Source organism: Orcinus orca, chromosome 1, assembly GCF_937001465.1.
Source record: "Orcinus orca chromosome 1, mOrcOrc1.1, whole genome shotgun sequence".
Taxonomy (NCBI): Eukaryota; Metazoa; Chordata; class Mammalia; order Artiodactyla; family Delphinidae; genus Orcinus; species Orcinus orca.
Window position 1 is genome coordinate 208780204 of NC_064559.1, and position 9136 is coordinate 208789339.

General features: G+C 54.9%; 1 long non-coding RNA gene across 1 annotated transcript; it reads left to right on the top strand.

Moving 5' to 3' along the window:
• Window positions 1-7468: 7468 nt before the first annotated feature.
• Window positions 7469-8915, top strand: LOC125963663 (uncharacterized). Its single transcript, XR_007475931.1, has 3 exons — window positions 7469-7495; window positions 7669-7775; window positions 8640-8915. It is a non-coding gene; the product is annotated as an uncharacterized LOC125963663 (long non-coding RNA).
• The last annotated feature ends 221 nt before the right edge of the window (window positions 8916-9136 follow it).

The following is a 9136-nucleotide window of genomic DNA, read 5'->3' on the forward strand; positions in this document are numbered from 1 at the left end:
GTCATCCTGGAATCTGCTTCTGTGGGTCAGCTTGGATCAAGTTAATCAAAATGCATATTCACGTGAAAGCATCTTAGAGAACCTCCTCGCTGGGGGGCCAGGCTGCTGGCACGGAAACCAGCCTTCCCTCTGACCTGGCTGCTTTCCTCCAGGTCAGAGGGTGAGAGCGACCTGGTGAGAGTGAGCTCGCCCCACCCCGAGGTCACCCCTCCCCGAGGTCACGTCCTGCCTGTCTGGGGAAGCACCGACAGTGTGATCCAGCGTATTTATCTGGTGACACCGCTGCACAGTGTGGCTAGCCTCATGTCGCAGGTTCTTTTAAGATGAAAGCTGTCAGGGCTTCCCTGGTGATCCAGTGGTTAAGACTCTGTGCACCCAATGGAGGGGGCCCGGGTTCGATCTCTGGTCAGGGAACTAGATCCCGCATGTGGCAACAAAGATCCCGCACACGGCAACGAAGATCCCATGTGCCGAAACTAAGACCCGGCGCAGCCGAATAAATAAAGAAATAAATGTTATGAAAAGATGGAAGCTGTCGACAATCAGATATGGAATCTTTATGCGACATGAGCAATTCTATTAAGTGCTCAATCACAGCCAGATGGCGGGACGTCTGTATGAAATAACGGCTTCACGGAAAGCACATTGGACGAGTTGCCGAAAGTAAAAATAACCCTGAGTGTGGGAAACGGCAAAACCCTCAAACAGACGTCGTCAGGATTTAATAAGTCGAGATGAGGATGGTTGAAGTGAGCCTCGGGTGCGTGTCGCGGCTCCATCTGGTGCCGTAAGCCGGAGGCCCGTCCATCTCTCGCTCTGGCCCCTGTAGGTGGAGCATGAAGAGTGGCCAGGGGTGCAATGAGTAAACATCACATCCTTCACTTTCTGAGAGCACAGGCCCTGGTTCACGCCGACGGACACCTAAATGGAAACAGAGTACCTGGTGGGGCAGGTAAGCTTCACCACACCTTCAACTCCTGCGTGCGGCCCCAGAGGTTTCTGGGATGAATGCCAAGAACACGTTCATGCCCGAGCGATGGGCGTTTATTAACAGTGGAAGGTTTGGCAGACCCTTCCGGACAGTAGAGGATGCCCCATGGCCCTCTTGGCTCTTCCTGGGTACCAGCCACACTCTCATCCTGGGTGGCCCCGCACGGAAGCCTGTACCTGTGTGCACAGTGAGGGGCTGGGTTTTTTCTGGCCCTATTCCCCTCACTGGGCTTCAGGTCTCTCTGGGGCAGAAACCATACTTCATTTCCAGCCCTTGTGCTCAGCAGAGCACCGTGCTTCCGAAATGATTGTTTAATGAGACTGAGTGGAAAGGAAGTTGTGCTGGGGGGACAGAGAAGGGAGACACGTTGGGCTCTGAAGTGCATCTTTTTCTGTGGCTGCTGTGGTCTGAATGTGTGTCCCCAAAGTCCTGTATTGAAATCTTAACCCCCCAGGGCAATGGTGTTAGGAGGTGAGGCATCTGGGAGGTGATTAGGTCATGAGGGTGGAGCCCTCAAGACTGGGATTAGTGCCCTAATTAAAGGGACCACACAGAGCTCTCTTGCCCCCTTCACATTTGAGGGCATGAGAAGCCAGACATCTGCAGCCAGGAGAGGGACCTCCCTACATCCCAACCGTGCTGGCACCCTGATCTCGGACTTCTGGCTTCTAGACCATGAGAAATCAACGTCTGTTGTTTACAATCCACCCAGTCTGTGGTATTTTGTTACAGCAGCCGGAACAGACCAAGTCAGTGGTAAAATATACACAACATAAAATTGACCATTTTAATAATTTTTGAGTGTGCAGTTCAGTTGCATTAAGTACACTCACACTGTTGTGCAACCATCCCCACCGTCCATCTCCAGAACTTTCTCATCTTCCCCAACTGAAACTCTGTCCCTGTTAAACACTGACTCTCCTCCTGCTGGCGCCCACCCCTCTACTTTCTGTCTCTGTGAATTTGACTCCTCTGGGGACCTCACATAGGTGGAATCATACCGTATCTGTCCTTTTGTGTCTGGCTTATTTCACTAGCATAACGTCCTCAAGGTTCATCCTCATTGTAGCGGATGCCAGAACCTCCTTCTTTTTTAAGGCTCAGTAATATTCCACTCCATGTAGAAATGCATCCACTGAACTGTATGAATGGGCCGTGAAGGTGGGAGGTGACCTGAGCAGGTGGCCACACCGCCTTTGGAGCTGGGCTCACCTGGGTTTGAGGGCTGGCGCTGCCCATCGTAGGGGCAAACCTCGGGGCTCCCTGAGCTCTGAGAAATGGGAGCAGAGGTGTCCCCACCTGCCAGGGCCACTGCAAGACACCCACCTTCTACACACGAGGCCCCAAGGGCAGCTACTTTTCCTGTGAAGTTGCGGGAGACCCTGGGATCCCAGGCCAGTCTGGACGTCATGGATTTTGGAGTGGAGGCAACAGAAGACTCTCGGAGAGTGAAGTGGGGAGCTGCCCTCCCTTTCCCAGCTGTAGACCGACTTCCGTCTCCAGCCAGGGACCCTGGGTGCCTGTCCTCCTGCAGCCTGGCCTTCCCATTGGCAGCTGCCTGGATCAGCTCCCACAGACCCCCCTTGCCCAACCCGGGCCTGTCTGTTCTTCCTCAGTGGCCAGATGAAGCAGCTCTTAGTGACAGGGCGTTGCGGCTAAATTAAAACCAGTGACCTGCAAATTAAGGGCCCCAAATCCCATTTCCCGCTCCACAGCTGCCTCACCATCGTCCTCTCCTTTCCCTCTTAGATGGGGGCCTGTCAACAGCTGTTAGCACCGCCCGGTTATGAATCCGTCACAGGGCAGCGGCCACAGCAGCGGGGCTCCGTTCTCAGCAGACTGAATTGTCTTTGCATTTGTGAACTTTTTTTTTTTTAAAAGTAATTGCCCATTTTACCCCCATTCTTCTTGTCTGCATGTGAATGTTCTTATTTAAAGTGAAGCTGGGGAGCTATTGTCATCCCAGGCTGGATCAAGGGACCATACAAATGCGCTAAAATGTACCATGACAAATCGAGGTTCTTTTTCTGCAAAGATATTTTGCCGGCCTGGGTTTAGAGTCAAAGGGACCTTCAAAGCATAAAATGTTCAAAGTGTTTTCATCAGCTTTGATATGAGGTAGCGCGTCTGTTGGATCCGAAGGGGAAGGTGACAGGCTGGCATGCAGATGGTCTCTGTGAGTCCAGTCTGTTTCCTTGGGGCGCCTGGGGGCCACTCCTGTGCAGCCCCAGAGTCAGAGACCAGCCCGCCTGCTCTGTGGCCCAGGACTCGGGGTGGCCAGGCACTAAGAGAGCTCTGCAGTGTGCCTCTGTGTGACCTTGGCAATGCCCTTCCCTCCCTGGGCCTCGTCCGTCTGTGAAGTGGTGGGCGGCTGGGCTTCACGAGGGCTCCCGGCTTCTCCCCGTGGAGTGTCATCTATTCTTCATGTTAAATTCTGAGGGGAGAGGGCGCGGGTGCCTGCTTCAGTTCTGGGACACAGAGAGCTGGTGTTTACTGGCCAGTCTCTCTACTGTGGCTTCCTTCCTAGCCTCAAGGAAACTCTCTTTCGGGACTGAGCTAAACCTTTATTGGGAAACACTTACTTGCCAAATGGTCGCTACTCAGGCGGTGGGTTTGGAAGTCCAAGGTGGTTTAGGAAGACAGAGTTGTGCTTTGAACCTGAGGGTGGGCTCAGCAGATGGGAGGGGGTCCGAGGTCTTTGGGGAGTGGCATATTTTCTGGGCTGGGCTCAAAGTTGCCCTGGGAAAGCGACCCTGATGAGTCCTTTCGCTAGAGGCCTCTGTGCCTCCCCCGCCTGGGGCTGGGGAGTCGAGGGCCCCAGCAAGGCCTGGCTGGCTGCAGGGGGAGGGTCCAGGGTTGCGTCCCTTCGGTCCCCCACATGCAGCCCCACTTTGCCTCTGTGCCCTCCTGTTCCTTTCATCTCTCTGTGTTTCCTCCTGTTCCTTTGTTTCTCCATCAGACATGGTGCCAGGCCCTGGGGCCTGGAAGGTACCCTGATGCATGAGACACAGCTGGACCCACAAGAGGCCAGAGGAGGCCCCCGGCATGAACCAGAAATCATGGCTCAGGAGCTCAGGGCCTCGGTAGATACCGCGTCCTCAGAATTGCTTCTCGGTAGTTTCCTGGAAGGTTCCCAGAGCTTTGAACTTCAACTTAGCCAACCAACGCCGAGCAGGACCCAAGGCCCTAGGGCAGACAAGCTGGTCCCTCCAGCTCCTGCCCTGGGGGGACTGCTGCCCACGCCACCTGCCCTGGTCGGCTCTGTGGTTCACGGAGGTGGTACCAGTCTTGGAGTGAGAGTGCGGGAGCAGGCGCCTGGGGGAGCGTGCCTAGGGGGCACTGCTGTGCCACATCCTGTTCTCCAGTCCAGAGCTGCAGCTCAAGCCTGCTTCCTTCTACCAGGAAAAACAGCTTTCTGAAAGGACAGAGCCCTTGGGGAGGTCAGGGGGATGGAACCGTGTGCCCCGCGTGTGGGCCTGCGGAAGGAGTCGGGTCCTCGGGCTGCCTCTCCAGCTGCAGGGATCCCAGGCTGGGGGGCTGTGTGCAGAGCCTGGCCCACAGAGAGTTTTTAACAATATATATGTACTTTGGGTCATCCTGTGTTTAAAAAATACTAAATAATCTGCCAGCATTTAAAAATCAAATCAAAGCCTGTATTTCTTTTGAAAAACAGGAAGGTCTGGCCCCACTAAGCCTGCATTACCCCATAGTCCCAACTGCCTGGATATGGGAAGCAGCTGCCCCCTTTCAACTGGACACAGGCTGTGCTTTCCCGCAGTCACCACCACTTCCTATAGCATCTCCCATGCTGAGCCCAGGTGTCTTTCATCTAATTTTCGGCCAGTCATTTACCTGGCTGACTCTATGGGATCTGAATTTTCAACCTTTGGTGGTAGGATTGGGGTTAAGTCCAGTCACCTTTGAGTCCAGCGTCCTGCGTATGGAGTCTAGTTCTGTGGAGCCATGGACAGATCACCCAATCTTCTAGAATCTCAGGTCTTCATCTATACGATGGGCTAAATGCTTCCCACTTCAGAGAGTTACTGGGAGGACTAAAGGAGACGATAGTTCACGTAAAGAGCTTAGCCGACTGCCTGTCGCATGGCAATAATAATATATATATTATAATGATACTATAATGATATTTTAATAATTCATACTATAATAATATTAAAATAATATAATAATGATAACATAATAGTGATATAATACTTTATACTATAATAATAAGACATAATTACAGTGTTGTAAAAATTTATAATAACATAACATATGATAATTACAATATAATATGTAATCTAAGAATTGTAATAATAACAACAAGACCCAGCACCTACTGTGTGCTTCCCGGGGCAGGCGCTGTCCCGAGTACTGGACCTGTACTAACTTGTCTAATTCTCACAATAGCCCCTGGGATGCAGGTCCCACTAACAGCCTCAGTCCCTCATTTTACAGATGATGAAACGGAGGCCCGGAGAGGTTAGGATGCTTGACTGTTGTCCAACAGAAAGTGGTAGAGCTGGGGTTCGGACCTACGCCTCCTGGCTCCTGCCTCTGCTTTCAGTGTATACGGCACCAGGTTGCCTCTACTGCTGGGATCCAGGTCCTTCAGCTCTGACATTTGCTGGAGGATCTGAGGCTTGAAGTTCTCCCAGGGGTTTTGTTGCAGCTCCAGTGGATGTTGGGTCTTGGGCTTTCTGGACAAAGCTGAATGGGCGGGGGATGATGGCAGGGTGGGGTGGCATGCAGATGCGAGACCTTGGGTAACTGACCTTCCGGTGGAAGCCAGGGCTCTTGGTCCCCACTGCCCCCACCAGGGCTGTCGGCCTCTGATCCAGCAGCCCCACAGCCCCTGAGAGCATCTCAGCAATAAACACAACAGGCTGAAGGTTTTGTCAGTGGGAGGTTCCAGGGAACGCGGGATCCTTGGGTTTCCAGCCCCTTTTGCTCCTTCAAATCAGAGCTCATCTTGCCAGGAACAAAGCAGCAGCAGAGCGCTCGCAAGCTGGATTAATCCTGTTAAACAATTCACAGATCTGACGCCAGACGCCCTTTTTGAAACCTGGGGGTACGGACTGCAAGTCAAGCGTGAGTCTCACATCGCTTTCAGTGGCTCGTTGCCCGGCAGAGCTGAAGGGCCAGGGAACAGAGACGGCGGACAAGGCAGTGTTCCCACGACTTCACTGGCCGGATTCATGCTCACTGCGAGCTCTTCTCCTTTCCTGTGACTGATGTGCAGGAAAGAGACGGACATGAAAGGGAGAGGTTGCCCCTCGCCTCCCAGTTGGGCCCCTTCCTCCCAAACCCTCGCAGGGAACAGCCCGACGCGCTCTCATCACTCCACTAGGGCCGGCGTGGGAGAGGGAGTCGGGCCGAGTGGCTGAGGGCCCAGGGCAGTGTGTCCAGTGCTTACACAGTCAGCAGGGCTGAAACTGTGCTGGACCACATCCTGCTCACCACGGAAAGGCTGATGGGTCGGTCCTCAGTTTCCCCATCTGCTAAGTGGAGACTGTAGTCCTGCTGATCTCACGGAGAGGTGAGGACGTTTTAGGAGACTGCCAGGTGTCCCCGCAGCCAAAGGCATCAAGCTTAGCAGTGAGCAGGTGTCCCTGTGCCCCGCAGGGAAGCAGGACACAGTAGGAGGAGCCATTGTCTCACTTGGGGCTGGTTGTCAACTAGAGGAGTGGGGTGCCCTTGGGGATTATTTCTCAGAAAGAGACGTGGGATTCTGGCTAAACTTTCCAGGGGTGCATGAGCCCCATGTAGGTTAAGAGCCCCCAGAATGTTCTGGGGATTTTTGCACGTCTGTGGAGACAGCCCAGTGCCCTCAGCCCTCCAGTTCCCCTGCCTGCTCTTCAGTGCTAAACCAAGTGGCCCTTCTGTCCTCCAGGGATGATGCTGGCCTAGGTGGTCCATACCCCATCCAGCTGGCAGGCTTTCTTCACCTGGAATACCGGCTGCTCTCGCTTCTGCATGGACAGAGCTGCTTGTCACCCAGCCCCCGTTGGCTGCCTTCTTGGGCTGCCCTGGGTGGTGGGCAGTGGCCAGGGTAGGGGCTCTGGAGTCAGAGGGCTGGGCTGAATTCCAGCCTCGGTCTGCTGGCTGCGGTGCTGCAGGTGCCTTGTTTAACCTCTTGGTACAAGGAAGTGGGAATAATGGTCATTGGACGAAAGTTAAATGCACTTGTGCATCTAAACCGTTTCCCACAGCCTGGCTCAAGGAACGCTAGGGATCTCATCGTCACCCCCCTTGACGGAGGCTGAAGCCATGCGTCAGAGGGTCTGTGCACACGCGTGTGCACTGAGTACCCGACTTCTGTACCAAGGGAACCATGGGGCTGTGGACCCCCAGCACTGGTGGAGCCTCTTCTGGTAGAGGGGCTGGTGCTATTGGCTGTGACATCTGTGCTCCTTCTGTGACATCCCTGCTGGGCTGAGTGCAGGGGGCGGTCCTCCTCCCCATCCCCTGCTCGTCCCTCAGGCAGGACCCTTGGCCTTGGACCAGGTTCTCCCGGGAGTTCTCTGGCCTTCTGTGTCTGGGCTCTAATGCCGTTTCCAGGTGGGGGTGGAGGGCAGCCAGGGCCGCACTGTCCACGGGAAGAGCCCCAAGGGCCCATTTCTGCAGGCAGTGAGAGCCCAGGCCCTGTCCAATCCCCCTGACTTGAAGTTTCCGCACAGACCTAAGGGCCCTGGACACACCAACCAGCCCCTGAGCGCCCAGCAGAAGATCCTGAGGTTCAGGGCAGACAGTAGAGGCTGCCATCCCCAGGCATGGCCAGCGCACGGTGGGTGAGGACGTCCACCCGCTGGGGAGCAGGGAGGACAGAGGGCTGTGCGGGCCAGGGAGCCCCTGGGTAGCTTTCTGATAGTGTGCAGTCTCAGAACAGGGGAGGGGAGGCAAGGGGAGGGGAGGGGCAGGAGGGGAGGGGAGGGGCAGGAGGGGAGGGGAGGGGAGGGGAGGGGAGGGGCGGGAGGGGAGGGGAGCTCCGACAGGGCTGGTGAGCGGGCTGGGTACTGTCCAGGACTTCTGTGGCACTCAGCGCTGGGTGCTGTGACAGTAGGGGAGCACCTGGATGGGTTCCTGCACATCCTCTCTGTATAGGGACAAAAGAGCAACTAATGTTTACTGAGCATTTACTATGTGACACTTCAGTGGAAACTGACAACTTTTTATCTGCCCAGCCTGCGGCATGTGCTCTCAGCTAGACAATTGCATAACTCTGCCCCCCAGGCATGGTGATTGGCTCAGGGATGGGCACATGACCTGAGCCGGGCCAATCAGATTCACCCCTGGGATTTTTGCTGGGGTAATGGGGAAAGAGGTTTTCTCTCGCTCTTTCTCATTTCTCTCTTTCCTCACCAGCCATAAGATAGCAAAAGCCAGGACCTCCTGGTCTGCTGGTGGCCATCCTGCTGCCTTGTGGGGAGAGCTTTCCTGAAAATGCAGCCAAAGCAGAGGAGTAGGGGGCTGAGAGAGGTGGGGAGATGGAGAGAGCGTGTGAGGGAGGGTGGACACAAACATATCCCCCAGTGGCATTTTCGGGGCCCTCAAGGTTGGCTCCACCCCTCGGACCTTCCAATCATGGAAGCTGATGCACCCCCTCTTCTGGCCCAGCCTGTCCCTGTGGGGTTTCAATGATTTTTTCCAGGTGCTATGCTCAGCACGTGTGTATCATGAATTCCAAGTCTTGCAATTACCCTAAGGGGTAAGTTTCTTCTTATTCCTGCTTTCGGAAGAGAAAGACCGAGACTAAGAGGTCTCATCACCCACCGAGGTGCTCCCTGTGGCTTAGAAGGCGCAGAACTGGGATCTAAGACCACTGCTCTCGCTCCAGAGCCCATGCTGTGGACACGCATGAACCCTTCCTCCTGACCCCAGCTGCCCGTCAGAGGCATCAAATAAGTATTTGTGGAATTAAACTCATCCTGGCTGCTGGGAATGGAGTCCAGCTCCCCTTCCTTCTTTGGACCTGTGTGTCTGCTCGGGATGTGTCCGAACCCTTTGCCTCTGGCTCCTGGGCTCTCGCGGAGGCTGGGGCCCTCCGCCGCGGTCCTCAGGTGGTGGGGCTGGATATCGCGCAGCCATGCCACGGACGCTCCAGCAACACCGCATCACAGAAACTTTCCCAGAACAATTCTGTGAGCC